Genomic DNA, 22463 nt, shown 5'->3' with positions numbered 1-22463 from the left:
TTCTTCCTCTTCCTCTTCTCTTCTTCCTCTTCCTCTTCTTCTTCTTCCTCTTCCTCTTCTTCCTCTTACTCTTCTTCTTCTTCCTCTTCCTCTTCTTCTTCTTCTTCTTCTTCTTCTTCTTCTTCTTCTTCTTCTTCTTCTTCTTCTTCTTCTTCTTCTTCTTCTTCTTCTTCTTCTTCTTCTTCTTCTTCTTCTTCTTCTTCTTCTTCTTCTTCTTCTTCTTCTTCTTCTTCTTCTTCTTCTTCTTCTTCTTCTTCTTCTTCCTCTTCCTCTTCTTCTTGTTCTTACTCTTCTTCTTCTTCCTCTTCCTCTTCTTCTTGTTCTTCCTCTTCTTCCTCTTCTTCCTCTTCTTCTTCTTCCTCTTCTTCTTCCTCTTCCTCTTCTCTTCTTCTTCTTCTTCCTGTTGAGCAATTGACAGAATTGAGCATATTTATGAGTATATCTAGGTAATGATCATGTATATAGGCATCACGTCCGAGACAAGTGGATCGAAACGATTCTGCATCTACTACTATTACTCCACTCATCGACCGCTATCCAGCATGCATCTAGAGTATTAAGTTAAAAACAGAGTAACACCTTAAGCAACATGACATGATGTAGAGGGATAAATTCATGCAATATGATAAAAAAAACCCATCTTGTTATCCTCGATGGCAACAATACAATACGTGCCTTGCAACCCTTTCTGTCACTGGGTAAGGACACCGCAAGATTGAACCCAAAGCTAAGCACTTCTCCCATTGCAAGAACTACCAATCTAGTTGGCCAAACCAAAAAGGATAATTCGAAGAGACTTGCAAAGATAACTCAATCATACATAAAAGAATTCAGAGAAGATTCAAATATTTTCCATAGATAATACTGGATCATAAACCCACAATTCATCGGTCTCAACAATCATACCACAAAAAGAAGATTACATCAAATAGATCTCCACGAGAGAGGGGGATAACATTGTATTGAGATCCAAAAAGAGAGAAGAAGCCATCTAGCTACTAGCTATGGACCCGAAGGTCTGAAGTAAACTACTCACACTTCATCGGAGGGGCTATGGTGTTGATGTAGAAGCCCTCCGTGGTGGACGCCCCCTCCGGCAGAGCTCCGAAACAGGCCCCAAGATGGGATCTCGTGGATACGGAAGGTTGCGGCGGTGGAATTAGGTTTTTGGCTCCTGTCCTGATCGTTCGGGGATACGTAGGTATATATAGGAGGAAGGAGTACGTCGGTGGAGCAACAGGGGGACCACGAGGTAGGGGGGCGCGCCCAGGGGGGCGCCCTCCACCCTCGTGACCACCTTTGGCACTTCTTGGAGTAGGGTCCAAGTCTCCTGGATCACGTTCGGTGAGAAAATCACGTTCCCGGAGGTTTCATTCCGTTTGGACTCCGTTTGATATTCCGTTTCTTCGAAACACTGAAATAGGCAAAAAATAGCAATTCTAGGCTGGGCCTCCGGTTAATAGGTTAGTCCCAAAAATAATATAAAAGTGGAAAATAAAGCCCAATATAGTGCAAAACAGTAGATAAAGTAGCATGGAGCAATCAAAAATTATAGATACGTTGGAGACGTATCAGAGGCTACTACCGCTCTAACAGCAAGAACAACAGACGGCGCCTTACAGTCGAACCTCGAGTCGAAGGCCAAGCTCTTGGACACCACGAAGGAGTCCGAACTACTGCGCGGCTGGATAGCCCGGCCCGCCCGGAGATTAATTAAAAACACTCCGAAAAAGAATAATACAAGCCACTTACTGCATCTCAACCGCCAGGTGGCGCAAAACCATTTCTTATGTTTTCTTTACAGGTTCACCTCTACGTAGGCCATGATGGAGGGCGTGGGAACAGTTCGAGCGCATCAGGGAACCTCTAGATATTCCCCTATAATCGTTCGACTACACCCCAGATCCGAAAACAAATTCCGCGTGCCCGGTATCAGCAGGTTATGCAATCATATTTCTTTTTATCACATCATTTGTACTCATACGCATTGACGTATTACTCAAATACAACATGTGGATTTATGTGATGCTTACCTACTGCCATCTCTCATTTAAAACTCTTTTTAAAATGCGGTCACGCCCATACTACGGCAAAAAAGTCTGAACACCTTCACGGTAGTCCGGCACCCCGAACTTATAGCATTATATGCATCACCTCCGAATCATGTCTTGGCTCAATAGTTGGGTTTGCCCGGCTCCTACGTTTTGGTACCTTACGTTCCGCTATATCGGCTAAGGTAGCATGAACTACTGTGATTGTGTCCCGGTTCTTCCGGACGAGCACCTCAGTAGAGAAAGCCGAAAACTAACTGTCATGATGCAGCTAGCTGGTCAGCTATCCGAGAGGTTCTAAAATCTTTAAGGATTCTTTCTGCACAATGCTATAACCAATGCAATGTGCGACGGATCGGACTTTTTCGATCAGACGCTTATAGAGCCCCTAATGCGGTCTTCCGAACACTAGGGGTTGCGCCTACCTTCCTCGAAACAACTCCTATGGCTAAGTGAGAGCGATAAAGCCCTATAGTCCGATTGCCTGGTTCGCTGTGCTGAACACCTCCTTTAGAGACACGCAACTGGGATAAAGAGTGCTCAGGTTTATCCCGAAAACCCCCGTACTTACTACATGGGGCCGGAAGCCGACGACTGGCCGACTCACAGAATTATTATATACAACAGCCGCACAGGATGAAAAACATTCATACGACAAAGCAATAGATGATAAGAATGCTCTTGTTCAAATATTACAATGGACGAACATGACCGTATTCATGGAAATATAACGTCCTTGGTGCATTGCTCCGCCGCAAGGCGAGCTCCTTTCAATACACCTTCATAATACAGTTCGGGCTTGCGGTGCTCCTTCCCCTCCAGCGGTCCCTCGGTCATCAGCTTCTCCGCATCCATCTTCCCCCAATGCACCTTGGCACGGGCGAAGGCCATTCGCGCACCCTCAATGCAGACCGACCGCTTGATGACTTCGAGTCGAGGGCAGGCACCTAAAAGCCGCTTCACGAGCCCGAAGTAGCTGCTTGGAATCGGCTCAGCAGGCCACAGCCGGATAATTAAATCCTTCATGGCTAATTCGGCCGCTTTGTGCAGCTCGACCAACTCCTTTAACTGGTCGAAGAAAGGCACTGGATAATTCGGCGCCAGATACTACACCGAAAAGAGCTTATCCGCGGTATTCCCCCATCGGCTCGGTAGAATTGGGCGGCATCAGATATGCTGCACGGCAGCTCCGCAAATACACCTGTATACATCAAAACTCAAGATTGTCAAATTTGATCTTCTCATCTGCTATACTTGATTTTCACAGAAAAAGCCTTACCAGCCGCAATCTTCCTTGCCTCCTGGATTTCCTTGAGGGCACCTTGGGCTTCGCCCCGAGCATCACTTGCGGCTTAGCGAGCCTGGGAGAGTTCGGATTCTTTCCCTGCTAAACTGTGCTCCAGGGTCTCACGTTTCTGCACGGCCTCTTGAAGCTCTCGCTCAGCCTCAATAACTCTGTCCTCGTGCTTCTCACGGAGCATCTGCTCTGCGGCTGCTTTCTTCTCGGCTTCGGCCACGGCCTTCTTCAAGGCCTCAATTTCGGTCGACGCCCCTAGAGTACATTATCAAAAGATGGTTGTCATGCACACTCATCCTTTCGTGCTACATAAACAAGGTTTCTACACACGTTGATTATCCTCCAGCTGTCTCTTCACTTGGCCAAGTTCTTATTCGGCCCGCTTCATACTACGCCTCAACTCGAATACTTCCGCAGCCTGAGAGGCCGCAGTTGCTACAGATGCCTACTGGTTAAACAGAGTGATAAATATCATCACATAAGTCCCCTGCGAACATGAATTTGATCCCCTGTCCGGTTCTTTCTTTCACCGAACAGTGTATCAGGGGCTACTATCTATACCATGACATTCTCCCAGAAACTCATAGAACATACCTCAAAGCCTCTTATGAGGTTGACACAGGATTCGTTCAGTCCACTCTCAGCGAACTAAATCTTCTCAATCACCGCACCCATGAGGGCATGGTGTTCATCAACGATGGAGGCACCCTGCAGCGCCGCCAATAAAGTACCCGGCGCCCCTGGTTGGACAGAGGCGGCCGATGGATGGGACTCGGGGACCTTATGGGTCGCTACAATAGTGTCCGGCTTGGGTCCGGATTCAAGATGACCCTCACCATCGATACCCACGGGATTTTTCTCTCCCGTGTAATCGGCCCCAGAAGAATGGCCTCCTGGCGCCGCCTTCGTGACCTTCTCCCCCCCTCTATGGCCTGGGTCCTTCTGGGACAAAACCTCGGTTTCATTCCTACGTTTGGAGGAAGAGGCCTTCAAGGGTGTCCCGCTCCCCATAGCGTCCGAACCCAGCAGATCCTTTGACGAGGATTGCTCGGCGCGGGGCTTCGCCGGACTAAAAAAAGAGAAACATGGCTCAGATTAGAATGTGATGCCACGATAAGGCCGGACGCATGAGCATGTTCGGATTTTATACTTACGAGTTCACCAGGGGCTCGGCCCTGGGATCCCACTCCGGGCTGCTATCGGTGGCGCCGGTGGACTCCTCTGGAAGAAGAGTTTTTCCCCTCTTAGGCAAATCGGCCTCCAAAGAGCTGGAGGCCATTCTTTTCTTCTTTCCCCCTGCGAGGGATTCGTCCTCCTCCTCCCTGTCCTCTTCGGAGGAAGAATGGGCATTAGAGTCTTCGGATTTCGTGTCTGTGGTACCACGGCGACAAAGGCCGCCCCTGGTCTTTTTGGCCTCCTTCTCGGCCTTCTTCTGGGACCAGCATCTTCATCAGAAGTGGGACGGCCGGTTCTTCTGGTGGAGGGGCAGGACAATAGATCCGCCTCGCCTTCTTCGCCAGCCCTAGGAAAAATGATCGAAAATACGTTAAGTATCTCTCTGAGGATGTACGGACAGAATGTATGAATTATCAGACATTCAGTTGCTTACCGAACTTGCGGGGCGGGACAGTTGATATCCGCGGTCCTCGATGGAGTCCGACCACGGTTTGCCTGACTTGAAAAGCACCTTCCAGATATCCTTGTGAGTAGAGCCAAAGAGCTCTAGCAGGGTCTGGTGTTTGGCCGGGTCGAACTCCCATAGATTGCAAGCTCGGTGTTGACATGGTAGAATCTGGCGAACCAGCATCACCTGGACTACATTGACGATCTTGATGCTCTTGTCTTCCATGTCTTCGACGCGCGTCTGGAGCTCTGATAGCTCGTCAGACGAAGCCCAGCTCAGGCCCTTCTCGTGCCATGGCGTAAGTTGCAGGGGGGCACCGGATCTGAACTCTGGAATGGCGGTCCACTCCTTGCCACGCGGCTCGGTGATGTAGAACCACTGCTGCTGCCACTCCTTGACGGAATAATTGAAAGTCCATATCGGCCATGTGACATTGGGCATCTTGCTCACCATGGCGCCTCCCCATTCGGCATGCTCACCGCTCAGTACCTTGGGCTTTACATTAAAAACCTTCGGCCATAAGCCGAAGTGCGGCGGAACACGGAGAAAGGCCTCGCACACGACTATGAATGTCGAGATGTTGAGAAAGGAATTTGGGGATAGATCAGGGAAATCAATTCCGTAATAATACATGACGCCGCGAACAAATGGGTGGAGGGGAAACCCTAGCCCACGGACAAAATGAGGGAGAAATACCACCCTCTCATGGGGTTCCGGGCCGGGGACTATCCGTCCCGCCGTCGGAAGACGGTGGCCAATTCTCTTGGCCAGATACCCGCCCCCCGAAGCTTTTTGATGTCCTTCTCCTGGACGGTAGAGGCCATACACTTGCCTCCTGCTCCAGATCCGGACATCTTTGGGAAGCCTTTTCAGGCGAAGAAGAGAAATGCTTGGGCACTAGGGCTCGGGCGGAAAGGAATGGATGAATACGAAAGGGCGTGGGTGAAGGGGATGACTCTCCTCCCCTTATAAAGGCAGCAAATATCCTGTGCCCCCCCCCCACACTCGCCCGCTAAAATCGCTTAATCCCCAAACGCCACGTTTGATGGCATGGTTGGGTTACCCACATCTATATTGATGAGGATCCCGTGATAAGGGGACACGATCTCTGCTTTGACAAGACGTGCCGATAAAACCGCTTCGTGATACGCGCGGTGGCTGGTTGTGAGAAACGGTTCGAATAATGACCGGACTGTGGTGTGATGTCATGCTATGAAAAGCTGTCAGCAGATTGGATTTGTGGAATATTATACTCTCCATGATGGAATGTGGAGTTCGTTTTGCAGAGCCGGACATGACCCTTGTGTCTTAAATCTTCTATGGAGTGTTCAGAGATGGAACCCGCCTTGCAATGCCGAAGACAATCTGCGCGGCAGACTCATCGTCATTGAAGCCTGGTTCAGGGGCTACTGAGGGAGTCCTGGAATAAGGGGTCCTCGGACAGCCGGACTATATACTTTGGCCGGACTGTTGGACTATGAAGATACAAGATTGAAGACTTCGTCCCGTGTCCGGATGGGACTCTCCTTTGCGTGGAAGGCAAGCTTGGATATTCGGATATGTAGATTTCCTTCTCTATAACCGACTCTGTGTAACCCTAGCCCCCTCCGGTGTCCATATAAACCGGAGGGTTTAGTCTGTAGGACAAGAACAATCATAATCATAGGCTAGCTCCTAGGGTTTAGCCTCTACGATCTCGTGGTAGATCAACTCCTGTAATACTCATATCATCAAGATCAATCAAGCAGGAAGTAGGGTATTACCTCCATCGAGAGGGCCCGAACCTGGGTAAAACATCGTGTCCCCTTCCTCTTGTTACCGTTAGCCTTAGACGCACAGTTCAGGACCCCCTACCCGAGATCCGCCGGTTTTGACACCGACAGGCACCGGATAGAAAGAATCAGTGGGGCCAAGTTTGACTTTTGGTTTAGGTCATATGTGGATATGAGAAAGTAGTTGCGGGCTTTGGAGCATATCACTAACCATTTTGAGCAAGAGCCTCATTAAGCAACACCTCATCCCTTCTTGATAGTATTGGCTTTTCCTATAGACTCAATGTTATCTTGGATCACTAAAATAGAAAATGTAGAGTCTTGTGCTTTGAGCTTGAGCCAATCCTTTTGTCCTTAGCATTTTGAGGGATCCACTTTTCTCATCCATGCCATGCCAATCATTGAGCTTTCCTGAAATATTTATCTTGAGATAGCATTAGCTTAGTGAGATATATGTTGTTAGGAATTACCAAAACCACCCAGGGATAGTTGCACTTTCAATCTCCCCCTTTTTGGTAATTTATGACAACATATAGATCAAAGCTTCGACAAATCATAATAAGATTGAAAAACATTGTCGCTTTGAGAAGTATGTGAAAAGTAAGAGCTCCCCCTGAATGTGTGTATTATTTAAAATTTGCTTTGGACTGCAAATGCATAATGAGTTAGGATCATGGGTTACTCTTCCATGTCACATACATCTTGGTGGAGCGCTCAGAATGATAATATTTAAACACATGCACTCATCACCAAGCAAAGTGAATGATCATATAAGGATATAAAAAGATAATGTCATCCAACAAGCATTAATGTAGCATATGATCAAACACATGATCATCCAAGAATCTCACACAAGGCATAGTGTATCAAGCAAACAAGCAAATAACAAAGTTCAAACATCAAAAAGACAAGAGAGACCAAAAGCAACACTCTCTCTCAAAGCCTATGATCTATCTATACATTTTTCTCCCCCTTTGGCAACAAGTTACCAAAAGTTCATAGAAAATGCATAGTGCCAAACGACTCTCAGGCTTGGTCTTCATGTGATGGTGTTGAGATGGCTCCTTGGACGAAGACTTCTGTTGTTGGAGATGGAGCTGGTGGAGTGGGTGCTGGAGCTGGATGCACTAAAGCTGTAGCTGGTGCAGATGATGTAGCTCTGGTGTTTGGAACAGGCACTGCAGTAGATCTCTGTCCTATGGGCAATCTAGCAAAAGCATCAGTGGTAGACTTGCCCTTCTTCTCCTCCACATCCTCCTCAAGTTGCTCAACTACAGTTTGGATCTCTGACACTTTGACATCAAGAGCATAAAACTTCTGCTCTATGATTCTCTCCAAGCTCTCCTAGTTTTGAGTCAGGGTGGCCAAGCCCTTCTCAATCCTCAGAGTGGAGGAAATCAAGTAGCCAAGCTGATCTTGCTTGCTCTTCAGGAAAATCTGAGATGCCTCTTCAGCAGTTGGCATCTTTGCAGCCTTCTCAGCCCTTGCCTTCTCCTTCTTCTCTTGTGCTTGCATAGAGGATGGTTCATTTTCATCCATCACAACGGTGTTGTCCTTGAAATCATGGTAGATGGGCAGGTGTTCCTTGTCCAAAAGATATGTGCCAGTGCCCATCTTGGAGTTTATAAGCTCCTGAATCTGTGGGGCATACCCACAACTCCTCTTTTGATCAGCAGCAGTCCTTTTGATTGTTTCCACAATATGGCTCATGACTTTGAATTTCTGAGGCACATCAAATATATGCAGCAAGTTGATTGCATGGCCTCTGATCATCTTGTGATCACTTGACTTGGGCAGCAAAGTGTGCCTTAAGATCCAGTTGATAGTAGGCAATCCTGACAACAGATAATGTACACATCCAAACTTATGTGTCTCTAGTGCAGCATCTGGGATCTCTCTGTACATATGAGCCATGGAGTTGTGGTCTTTCTTCTTCTTGGCATAGACATCCAAGTCATCATCATTCTCTTTTGGAGCATTTATCAATTCAGACCATTCCTCAACTGTTGACTGGTACCTAGTACCCTCAGACATCCAGACTATCTTCCCATCTGGGTAGAAATGAGATGTGGAGTAAAACTGCATAATGAGCTCATCATTCCACTTTGTGAGCTTCTGCCCAACAAAGTCTTCTACTCCACAAGACTTGAAACTGTCATAAACTCCTGGATAGTGCTCTTCAATTTTCTTGATGTAATCCCAGTCAACCCATCTCATGTCACATACTATGGGCTTCTTGTCAAGCAGCACAGTCTCATAGAAATCCTGCTGTTCTTTAGTGTGGAACCTATAGTCCACAACAGTTCTCCTCCTGACAGCATAGGGGTCAGTTAGTCTCCACTGTCTCAGACCTGCATCCTTCCTGAGCTTCATGTCCTCTGCAATTGGGTGAGCATCATTATGATCTGGGATCTTGGGCTTCAACTTCCTTAAGACAAGTGAATCCTCATCTTCTTCCTCGGTAGCTTCAGGCACTGGGGCCTTATTCTTCTCTGCAGCTGGAATACTCCTGGTGTTCCTCTTGGGTGCAGACTTGGGTTTTGGAGCAGCAGCCTTGGGAGCATCTTTGGGCTTAGATGGAGCAGCCCCTGACCTCATAGCATCTCCCATCAGCTTTTGAGATTTATGTGCTAGTGCAACAACCTCTTCCTCTTCATCTTCAGGTCTCTCCTCATAGAGGGCTTGCCAAGTACTTTGGCAGAGGTAGTTCTGACTCTCTTCTTCTTCTTGTCTTGGCCAGCAGCTTCATTATCAGACTCAATGGTGAACTTCATGGTTTCACCAGTGGCAACCTTCCTAGGTTTGGAAGTGGGAATCCTTCTTGCAGGTAGCTTCTTCTGCATTCCTGGCTTAGTGGATGCAGCTGAGCCATATTCCTTCTTCAGAACTTTCTTCTTGGAAGTGGCCTCATCCTCAACAGCCACATAGTCCTCATCCTCAGAATCTGAGGTCTTCTTCTTTTTGGCCCTGGTGGCTGCCTTTGGCAAGTTGCTGTGTGTACTCCTGCTGCCATCATCATAACTGCTAGAGGGACTAGTGCCCTCACTCATCTGAACTTGCTCCTCAGACTTGTTCTGACTGTCACTCTGATCTGACATGATGCAAACTCTGACAGCAGACCCTGTGAATAGATATAGATGAGGTAGAGTGTATGAGCATCACAAAGCACAGAGGTTTTTGAAAAAAATTGAGTCAAAAACTTAGTTTTAGTTTTCCACAGAAAGCATTTCGGAGCTACCGATTTGTAAACTCGGTGATACCGAAGCAGCTTTTGGAACCTAAACTAGTGAACTCGGTCAGACCGAGTCACAGTTCGGTGACACTGAGACTGCTAGGGTTTCACAAAGAATTGAACTCGGTCACACCGATTTGCAATTCTCGGTCAGACTGAGAATCACATGTCCACTGGCCTGAGCCAAATCGGTGAGACCGATTTCTACAACTCGGTCGGTCCGAGATGAGTTCGGCGGAAACCTAACCCTGAATTTTCAATCCAAGACTAATCTAAGGAGTGATTTTGCTAGATAGAGTGATTTCAAACGTGGCAAGATACATGGCAATGCAATGTGCTAGGAATCGGAGTCAGGAATAGCACAAAGATTCAAATCCCTACCCTAGTTCAGCGATGGATTTGCTATGGCGGCAACGGCGGAGCAGAATCCCATTGACAGCGGCGGAGACCAGCGGCTGGAGGTCACTGGCGACGAGGAGGACAATCCGGAGACCCGAGGAGGCAGAACAGGCAGTGCGTGGGCGAATAGGTTTAGAAAAGTTGCCAAATTTTGGCCCGGGGGTATATATAGCCTGACCATGTCGGTGTGACTGAGTGGAACAACTCGGTGGCACCGAGATGCATAACTGCAAGCAGTTACAGCAACTCGGTGTGACCGAAAATTTCAAATCGGTTGCACCAAGATTGAAAACCTAGATCAACTTAGTGATCTCGGTATGACCGAAAAGGTTGAATCGGTCAGACCGAAACACACAAAGAGGTTTTGGAAGTTTAAGTCTATGACGAATCGGGGACTCTGAGTGCTCCTCACACAGAGTGGTTCGAATTTGACTTGATCAAACTTTGTGATGTAGCATGAATAGAGTTTGAGACAAGAAAAGCATAGATAGCTAGAGAAGGTTCTTAGGCATTCTTGTCCATCCATTTGGCAAAAGAAAAGAAACCAAACAATCAAAGCAACAAGTGGATGTCCTCGAATGAGTAAATTATGCAACCAACATGCTCACACAATAAAATGGCAAATGAAATATGTGGCAAATCATGCACAACCAATTCTAGCATCTATCAAGCAATTGGCGATGACTAGGTCATCTATATATGAGTATATTGACTTAGGAGTCAAATGAGAACATTTGATAGGTCATACTCATCGTTTAAGCACAAGTGGGGTTACCACTTTTTCATAAAGCATTGTTGTGTTCACACCATTAGAGTTGCTTTGACTCAATTCTTAAAGTAAAGCTCCCCCTAGATGTGAGATCCCCCCTAAGAGGGATGAACTAACCTTGGGTTTCGTTGATGATGACTTCATGTAGGTGTTGAAGATGTGGATGCTCAATGTTGATGTAGATCATTTGGAGCAATCCTTTGGAGTGAGTTGCACTTTCAATACCTACAAGGGTTAGTCCCACAAGGAACAAACAAGGATATCCATAGACATAGAGTGATGCACACACAAGATGATGTCCATGAAAGCATTACGTTACCTTGTCCCTTGTCTTACCAACAAGAGGGTTTGTGAGTCCTTGAACTAGTGCAAGATGTGGAAGTTTATTGCACTTGTCCTAGCCAAAATGATAAGAGTGAAGTATGTTGGCGGAGTCACCCTCAAGAACTCTCTAGTTCTTCTTCTTCGGGATCCACATCATCTTGATGGGAATCCTTAGAGTTGTAGTTGTGCTCGATGAAGTAGAACTTGATGTAGTCTTGGGAACCCACTTGACCAAGGCCTTAGGAGCTTATTCAAATGCATCAATCTCCTCTTGAAGCTTATCCTTGCCTTTTTGCTTGTGGTCTTGTGGTGGAAGATCATCTTGACCTTGTGTCCCTTTGAAATAAGTAGCATCATACTTCTCTTGTTGAGGAACCAACTTTGTCTTGGGGTATTGATCTTCTTCCCACTCAACTCCATTTACATTGAACTTTCGTTCAAAACCAACACCTTTGTTCTTCCAGTGCCTTCCTGGCTTGCGTACAATTTCCTCGAATTCCTTACTCCCGGCGAGGCTCTTGTAAACACCTTTCTCTATAATTCCCTTCAATAAGCTATTTTCTTGCTCAAGTGTAACTTGTCTAAGAGAATCATTAGTGGAATCAAGAGAACTACTAGAAGCAACAATTAGCATGATTATTGTTACTACTAGAGGAAGAATCCTTCTTGTTCTTGTTACTAGACTTGACTTGAGGCATGTAAGTAGATAAGAGTAAACGCTTGGCAATGTAAGAAGAACTTTTCTTGCGAAGATCATCATTGATTGCTTTTAAAAACTCATGTTCTTGCTCAAGATTGAGCTTTTCAAAGCGTAACTTCTCATGAGTCCTTAAAACTTCTCGATGATCTCCTAAGATAGTTTCATGAGCCAACTTAAGAGTGTTTAGTTCTTTAGTTAGGAGCTCAATCTTCTCCTTATCATTGTCATTTGTTTTATCTTGATTAGCATGATTAATTGATGTTTCATCATAGTATTCATCACTAGAGTTGTCAACAAGTAAATCATCATCACCTAACAAGTCATCTTCATCACTATTGAAATCAACATACTCGGGGTATGATACCTTTGGGCCTTTAGCCATGAAGCATCTTCCAAGTCCTTCATTTGGTGAATCAAATATGTCATTGGAGTTGGTACACACAAGTGCTAGACCGGCAACACCTTCATCTTGAGTATATTCGGAGTCGAAGTGATAGCTTCTCTCGGAGTGATTGTCAGAGTCGGAGCCGGATACCCATTCACCAACATGAGCTTGATGTCTTCGTTTTGTGTAGCTCCTTGATCACTTGTCCTTCCTTTCCGAATCCTTGCTTCTCCGGGATGTTCTTCATTCATAACGATCATCTCTACTCCTTGTTTCTCTTGATGGTGATTCTTCTCTTCTACTTCTTCTTTTTTGAGAATCTTCCCTTCTTTTGTAGGGTGTCGTACACTCATTGGAATAGTGTCCGGGTCTGCCGCAATTGTAGCAATTACGCTCATGACTAGAAGATCTTTTGTCATTGTAGGACCTTGACTTGGAACTTCTTTCCTTGCTTCTACTCTTGTAGAACTTGTTGAAGTTCTTCACCATTAGGCTCAATTCTTCATTGGAGGTTTGTTTCTCACTTGATGATGTGGGAGCTTCACATGAGGCTTTGTAAGCACCACTTGACTTGTTGTGGAGCTCCTCCTTATCCTTGAGTGACATCTCATGAGCAACAATTCTTCCAATGACTTCCGTTGGCTTGAGTTCTTTGTAATTGGGCATCATTTGGATCAATGTGCACACGGTATCATATTTTCAGTCCAAAGCTCTTAGGATCTTCTTGATGATGAATTTGTCGGTCATCTCTTCACTTCCTAAGCCGGCAATCTCTTTTGTGATAAGAGCAAGCCTAGAGTACATTTCAGCGATGCCTTCACCATCCTTCATTTTGAACTTGTCAAGCTGACTTTGAAGCACATCCAACTTGGATTCTTTGACGGAGTCGCTACCTTCGTGCATATCAATCAAAGTATCCCAAATTTCCTTTGCATTCTCGAGACGGCTGATTTTTGTTGAATTCTTCGAGGCACAAGCCGTTGAAGAGGATATCACAAGCTTGAGCATTGTATTGCAACATCTTCAACTCTTCCATGATAGCTTCACGGTTTGGTTCTCTCCCATCAAAGAATTCACCTTGCAAGCCAATACACACAATAGCCCAAACGGCGGGGTTATGTCCAAGAATATGCATTTTCATCTTATGCTTCCAACTAGCAAAAATAGTACCATCAAAGTAAGGACTTCTACGGTGGTAATTTCCCTCACTAGACACCATACTCTCCTAGGTTGTGAAACCAAGGCTATGACAACCAAAAGCTATGGAGATCAAAGCAAATGGAGACCAATGCTCGGATACCACTTGGAGGATCGATAGTATGTCTAGAGGGGGGTGATTAGACTACTTGACCAAATAAAAATCTATCATTTTCCCAATTTTAGTTCTTAGCAGATTTTAGCAACTTTGCACAAGTCAAGCAATCTCAACACAATTCAAGCAAGCATGCAAAGAGTATATGAGCAGCGGAAAGTAAAGCATGCAACTTGCAAGAATGTAAAAGGAGGGGTTTGGAGAGTGCAAACACAATAGGAGACACGGATGTTTTTGTCGTGGTTCTGATAGGTGGTGCTATCGTACATCTACATTGATGGAGACTTCAAGCCACGAAGGGTAACGGCTGCGCGAGTCCACGGAGGGCTCCACCCACGAAGGGTCCACGAAGAAGCAACCTTGTCTACCCCACCATGGCCGTCGCCCACGAAGGACTTGCCTCACTAGGGTAGATCTTCATGAAGTAGGCGATCTCCTTGCCCTTACAAACGCCTTGGTTCAACTCCACAATCTTGTCGGAGGCTCCCAAGTGACACCTAGCCAATCTAGGAGACACCACTCTCCAAGAAGTAACAAATGGTGTGTTGATGATGAACTCCTTGCTCTGTGCTTCAAATGATAGTCTCCCCAACACTCAACTCTCTCTCACAGGATTTGGATTTGGTGGAAAGATGATTTGAGTGGAAAGCAACTTGGGGAAATCTAGAGATCAAGATTCATATGGTAGGAATGGAATATCTTGGTCTCAACACAAGTGTAGGTGGTTCTCTCTCTGAAAATGTAGGTTGGAAGTGTAGGTATGTTCTGATGGCTATTTCCACGAATAAAGAGTGGGTGCAGGGGTATATATAGCCTCCACACAAAATCTAATCATTACACACAACTTACCAATCTCGGTGGGACCGAATTGTCAAACTCGGTCAGACCGATTTAGCAAATCATGTGACCGTTAGGATTTTTGGTGGGACCGACATGCAACTCGGTAGGACCGATATGATTAGGGTTAGGGCATAACGTAATCTCGGTGAGACCGATTACTCAAACTCGGTGGGACTGATTTTTGTAATAGGCTAACCAGAGAGTTGGTCAGGCAAACCCGGTGGGACCGATTCACTCATCTCAGTGAGACTGAAACATTACGAAAGGGAAACAGAGAGTTTGCATTGCAATCTCGGTGGGACCGATCGCTCATCTCGGTTGGAACGAAACATTATGAAGGGAAATAGAGAGATTACAATCCCATCTCGGTGAGACCGAGATCCCTATCGGTGAGACCGATTTGCCTAGGGTTTGTGGCAGTGGCTATGACATCTGAACTCGGTGGCGCCAAGCGCTTGTCAAGCAGGTAAACAGGTAAACAGGTTGTACTTCCGCCCAAAAGTGCTTCGGCGTCTTGTACTCATAAAGCATCGTTCATGCCATTTCGATGAGCGTCCAGTTCTTCCTCTCAGCAACTCCATTTTGTTGAGGTGTGTACGTAGCCGAGAACTCATGTGAAATCCCTTCTTCGTCAAGAAAGGTGTCCACATTTGCGTTCTTGAACTCCATTCCGTTGTCGCTGCGAACCTGCTTGATCTTCACTTCAAATTGATTTTGGGCCTTCCTAGCAAAGTTTTTGAAGATCTTTGGACCTGCGATTTATCATCGAGAAAGAACACCCACGTAAATCTTGAAAAATCATCAACTATAACTAGACCAAAAGAATTTCCACCGAGGCTTTTGTAGGCATTGGGACCAAAGAGATCCATATGAAGTAGCTCGAGTGGCCTCCTTGTGGTCATGACGTTCTTCACGGAATGCCTTCCTCCAACCTGTTTACCTGCTTGACAAGCGCTAGGCACCACCGAGTTCAGATGTCATAGCCACTGCCACAAACCCTAGGCAAATCGGTCTCACCGATAGGGATCTCGGTCTCACCGAGATGGGGTTGTAATCTCTCTGTGTATGTCCATTACCAAAATCGGTCCCACCGAGTTTGTGTAATCGGTCCTACTGAGATTGCAATGCAAACTCTCTGTTTCCCTTTCGTAACGTTTCGGTCTTACCGAGATGAGCGAATCGGTCCCACCGAGTTTGCCTGACCAACTCTCTGGTTAGCCTATTACCAAAATCGGTCCCATCGAGTTTGAGTAATCGGTCTCACCGAGATTACGTTATGCCCTAACCATAATCATATCGGTCCTACCGAGTTGCATGTCAGTCCCACCAAAAATCCTAACAGCCACATGATTTGCTAAATCGGTCCGACCGAGTTTGACGATTCGGTCCCACTGAGATTGGTAAGTTTTGTGTAATGGTTAGATTTTTTGTGGAGGCTATATATACCCCTCCACCCACTCTCATTCGTGGAGAGAGCCATCAGAATGTGCCTACACTTCCAACCTACATTTTTTGAGAGAGAACCACCTACACTTGTGTTGAGACCAAGATATTCCATTCCTACCATATGAATCTTGATCTCTAGCCTTCCCTAAGTTGCTTTCCACTCAAATCATCTTTCCACCAAATCCAAATCCTGTGAGAGAGAGTTGAGTGTTGGGGAGACTATCATTTGAAGCACAAGAGCAAGGAGTTCATCATCAACACACCATTTGTTACTTCTTGGAGAGTGGTGTCTCCTAGATTGGCTAGGTGTCACTTGGGAGCCTCTGACAAGATTATGGAGTTGAACCAAGGAGTTTGTACGGGCAAGGAGATCGCCTACTTCGTGAAGATATACCCCTAGTGAGGCAAGTCCTTCGTGGGCAACGGCCATGGTGGGATAGACAAGGTTGCTTCTTCGTGGACCCTTCATGGGTGGATCCCTCCGTGGACTCGCACAGCCGTTACCCTTCGTGGGTTGAAGTCTCCATCAACATGGATGTACGATAGCACCACCTATCGGAACCACGACAAAAACATCTGTGTCTCCAATTGCGTTTGCACACTCCAATCCCATCCCTTTACATTCTTGCAATTTGCATGCTTTACTTTCCGCTGCTCATATACTCTTTGCATGCTTGCTTGATATGTATTGTGAATGTTAAACTTGTGCCAAAACTCCACTTCAACTTAAAGAAATTAAAAACTGCACCTTTTCTCACTTAGTGTCTAATCAACCCCCCCCCCCTCTAGACACCCCTTATCTATCCTTTCATTGTCGGATCGAGAGAGAAAAGAGTGCGGGAGAGGGGGAGGTCATGTCTATGCATTGAAGACTGATATAGACCATGTTTCAGTATAAATTTGCATTCAAAACTTTGAATTGGTGAACATGGTGTTTGCAATCCAGACATGAACAGAGATAGGCGTATCAAACAAGTTCATTAGTTTGACTTTCAACATGTTCGTGGAGTACTATAATACAACATGCTACCCAATTGAGGTGTTCTATTTTGGATTTAGTCCACAATTTTGACCGGGTGAATGAGCTATTTCACATAATCGAGATATTTCATTATGGGTTTGATTCCCGTTTTTGAGTGGGTCAACTATTTGTCAAATAGTAAATCGGTAGCAACGAGCATGTAAAAACACATTAGTCCCGAGCATGATCTCACCATCTAAAAAATAAGTGGCAAGCTAATATTTCAAAATTTGATTCAAAACAACTTGGTAAGGTAGACGTGGATGCTCGTTCTCCCAAAATTTGAACGAACAACTAAACATCCTCTGCTTGGTGGAATTCGCCCGAGCAAATAAATGGGAGACGCGAAATTACCTGCCTATGTGGGAAACACATCAATTTGCCTATCGTACATCAAGGCTAGGTTTGTAACTTCATCCAAGTGTGCCCTCTCCTCGGCCAAAATGGCAGGTGCTGAATAATTCATAAACCATGGGCGGCAAAACACACTCTCCTCGGCCGAAATCGCTCGCGCCCACTATTTCAAAACATGCCCTCCTCGCCCGAAATCACTGGCACCCACTATTTGGGAGAAGCAAAGTTACCCTACTATCCCTGACCCTTAAGACACAGACCCAAGCCCAGAAGCCAAAAGGGGGGGTAGAACTGTAGCTTCCCCCACATTTCAGCCAAATGCGTTTGTAAGACATGGTTCCCCCTCCCGATTCCCAATCCATACAACGTGGCTGCCAAATCACCTTCTCCCCAGCCGTGAAACCTCAGCCCCTCCTCCACGGCGCATCCCACCACACCAAATTCACCGCTACCCTCCTCCACAATGCCGGAGCCACTGTCTGTTTGTCGTCGTGCACTAGGTCATGTGCCTCTTACTCCGTGCTGCTGGAGCTGCCTCGATGACGAACACGTGAACCGTACCGGAGCCGATTCACCCGTGCTGTTGTGCACGCCACCGGAGTGGCTCCAACTTCGGACGCATATCGGGCCCCGACGCAGCTTCCCCATAGCCATCGACTGTCGTGACCTATCTGCTTTCCTGCTGCCGGGAGCCACCACAACCGCGCAGGCCTGATCGACTCGGCAGATGGAGTTGCCTACTTCACCGGGCCGCAAGATAGGTCGTACACTCATCTTAAATCACTTTATTTAGGCGTTAGTTGCTTGAATTTCTATTCTAGGCCAGTCGATTCCCAATGGGAAGCAGCACCCCTCGAGGTGGCGAAGCTCCTAGGCTGTCAGTTGGCTGGGGCAGAAGTGCCTCGGTGTCTATCGTAGGGGTGCGGGGGCGCAAGTTCACCGCAGAAGCAGTGCTTAGGTGGCTATGATAGAGTTGCGTGGGTTGAAGGTACTGCCGCCGCCGGACCTGGATGACAACGAGTCTTTGTGGTTTGGCCCATGGTGGCGCAACCATGCGGCAGTGCAGTGGGGCGGGGCCCGGGGTTTTGGTCAGAGCTCTCGCGTCTCGGGGTTTTGGTCAGAGCTCTTGTGGTCAGGCTACTCTGGCGGTGGTCGCTGGCTCTTCGGGGAAGATTCTGAACTCTATCAGTCGGGAGGCACAAGATGGCCATCCAGCCATCCGGCGTAGATCAGACTGTACCAAAAAAATAAAAATCGTGTGACCACAATTTATTTTTCAGTCATCAGACGTGTCACAGTCTCGTACCTTATTGTTGATCTCTTAGTGTATTTCTTCAGAACAGAGATATGTGTCGTTATTATCATTATGTGTTTTTTGCATCTTCAGCTACACCGTCTCCCTTCTCACTATAGCTATGCCAACAAGGGAAGCATACACCAGAATGGACCTATTGTCCCCACTCAGCAGTTCCCTGCCTCGAATTTGCGTGCCCGACATGGACAACCACAACAACCGTAGGGCCATCGACAAGTCAGGAGATGATGCTCACTCCTATGGATGGTGGCTAGATAGGTTGTACCCTCATCTTAATTGTGTGCAACATTTATGGCTTCGTTATTCATCCACGCATGGAAAATAGATTATCACATGTCACTGTATATTAATGTTGATCTCTTAAGAGTATTGTTCAGGAGTTAACGTTGTTCCATAGTTCAGATAAGAGACTTGTTCAGGTGTTAACGTTGTTCCATACTTATCATACATCAGCGAATGCTATCCCATAGGCTGGTGATTATACCACTTCTAATATTACCTATGTTGTTGTTCTTTAATACTTTTGTGTGACATCTAGTTAATCTCGAGTACAAACAATACATATTTTGTAGCTTCCATCTGTGTTCTCCCTTTAGTTTTTGAGATCTGTTGCTACTAGTTAAGTCTAGTACTACTATTTATGTCGTCTCCTACATGCACTCATTACATAATCTTACTACTATTTGTCTTCCATGCATGTCAGATATAATTGCACACACTGATATATCCACAAGAACCTCGAGGAGAAATTCAACGGCCAACAAACTTGACATCAGCGATACCCAATATGATCGAATAGTTAAAGGCGGTTCTTTAGAAGACTTGCAGAAAGATGATGAATCCTATTCACCCCACAAGGTCCTTGATCTAACTTGGCCCATGATATGGGTACATCATGCATATAATGTCCTGTAGTGCATCTACTATGTCGCAATGCCATGTTCTTAGCCTACAGATCATGCATGTAAATATGCCATGCCTTCTATTTTTCAGTACCTATTCCATTCATGATAACATGTTTTCAAATTCAAGTATTGTCATTCTACTCTATCGCAATTCCATTTGCTTAGTCTGTATATCATGCTTTTAATATCTTATGCATTGTTATTGATTAGTATGTACTCCATCCATCTACCATACCATGTTTTTTTACATTGAAGTGTTGTTCTACTAGTCTGTTGCAATGCTATCTTAGTTTCCCAATCATACAAGCATATGTTGCTTTCAAGTTTTTCTGTACCTATTTAGCTATCATACACTTTTACATTCAGCTAGTGTTTTTACTCTGTTGTCCTCTCATATCACTAGCTCTTACATCATACTCCCTCCATCCTGATTACATGTCGTAGAAATGGATAAAAATGGATGTATCTAGAACTAAAATATGCCTAGACACATACATTTATTTCCGGATGGAGGGAATACATGTCAATATGGCATGCCTTTCTATTCTTCAGTACTTCCATCTCTCTGCCGTACTATGTTTTATAATTGAAGCACAATTCTTCTATAGAAGGCATGCAAGGGGAAGACAAATATGTTAGAATCTGAAGGGATACAAACAAGGTCTTTGCAAAAGATCCAAATGTGAGGAGATAGTAAACAAACTCCAGTGTTCTTAGATACTGCTCCAGCACAGAGAAACCCAACTCCTCCTGATAATCAGCAGATTTCAGTGGCCAGAGAACTAGTATGCTCCAGCCCGCAACAATATGTCAACTCCAATCTAAGAAGCGTGTGCTTATCCTCGCATCATGAAATTTTATAGAATTCAGATCATATTTCTACATGTTTCTTACCCATCTCTCTTTTACAAAACATGCTTAAAGGATAGAAGATTTTCTATACTGGGATCGTGTTCGAGGAAAGTATCTTGTGGGAATTCTCTGTGCTCCAATGCCGATGTAAGTACCTGTTATATATCACTATATTTTTACATCAGTATGTATTGTGTTAATCGTCGTGAATCCAACATTTATCTGATCTAAATTTACTTGTAGCAAAATGTATAATGAAAGGTGACAATGTTGATTTTTGTAAGGAAAACTGCCTGGTAGTTTTGCATACTAAGCTACATGAGTGTACTATCTCATATCATGCACATTACTAAATTGTACTGTTGTGGTCTGGTTGCCAAATCATTCATTGTCTCAATTTTGCTTTCCTATTATCTTACCTGGCTGATGATACTTGTGTCATATTGTGTTAATTTGGTGTAGCCTGGTGTGGTTTGGTTGCCCAAATATTCATTGTGTCAATGTTGTTTTTCCTATTATGTGACCTGGCCAATGATAGAAATGGTAGTGTGTTAATTTGGTGCAAGCTGCTGAAGATAGGAAGATAAACTCTGAAAACAGCAAGGCAACCCCATTGTTTCTTTCCAATAAATCTAGGGCAGATAATATGGCAATAACTCTTGATTAATCCATTTGGTTCCCCTCCTAATTTATGTTATGATGCAGTGGCCAAGACACTCTCCACTATCAATAATACAAGCATGCCAAAATCGCCATCTAAATCTGTTCAGTTTCCTTTATCTCGAATCCAATGTGAAAAATGTATGTTTGTGAACCAATTACTGGCTAAAGCAATGCTGGAAATCGTGGAGGAATCAGATGTAACGCCGCGGATTCGATGCGCCAGGTGTCTGCCAGTTATTCGCCGCAGTTGCCATGTCATTTGCTTGCGTGTTGCATTTTATCATGTCATCATATGCATTGCATTGCATACGTGTTCGTCTCATGCATCCGAGCATTTTCCCCGTTGTCCGTTTGCAATCCGGCGCTCCTATGCCCTCCGGTGTCCCCCCTTTTGTCTCTCATTGTGAGCGGGTGTTAAACGTTCTCGGAATGGACCGAGTCTTGCCAAGCGGCCTTGGTATACCACCGGTAGACCGCCTATCAAGTTTCGTGCCATTTGGAGGTCGTTTGATACTCCAACGGTTAATCGGGTAACCGCAAACCCCCCCCCCTTCTCTTTGCAGCCCAACACCCCTTCCAAACTGGCCCAAAACCCATCTAAGTCCCCTCCATGCTCTCGGTCGTTCGATCACGATCGTGTGGGCGAAAACCGCTCCTCATTTGGACTCTCCTAGCTCCCAGAAACTATAAATAAGTCCTCCCCCTCCGAAATTCACGGTGCAAACCCTAGCTCTCCCTCTCCTCGCGCCGCCGGATGTTTTCTCCCCACCGGCCGGACATGTCCGCCGCCCTCTCCGCGCCACGTGTCGGCTCCTGATTCGCCGAGCCCTGCGCCCACTTCCCCGCGCCGCCGCGGCCCGCGAAGCCCATCCGGGGCCCGCGCGGGCCCGCTCCGCGCCCGCCGCCGCCCAGCCCGCCTCCGCCGCAGCTCCCCCGCGCTCGTCCCCGCCGGCCGCCCCTTGGCCTCGCCGCCGGAGCGCGCCGCCCGCCGGCCCCTTCGCCGCCCGGAGTCCCTCCGCCTCGCCTCCTCTTCGCCGTCTTCGGCCAGATCCGGCCACGGGAGGGCCGGATCCGGCGACCCCGAGCTCGGCCGCCGCCTCCCTCCACTCTGGCCATCTCCCTCCTCTCCGGCAGCCTCTCCGGCGATCTTCTCCGGCACTGCATCGACATCCGTGCATAACCTAGATCTGATCCGGAGGGTG

Source organism: Triticum dicoccoides, chromosome 5B (genome assembly GCF_002162155.2).
Source record: "Triticum dicoccoides isolate Atlit2015 ecotype Zavitan chromosome 5B, WEW_v2.0, whole genome shotgun sequence".
Classification (NCBI taxonomy): Eukaryota; Viridiplantae; Streptophyta; class Magnoliopsida; order Poales; family Poaceae; genus Triticum; species Triticum dicoccoides.
Note: the sequence above shows the minus strand (reverse complement) of the source record.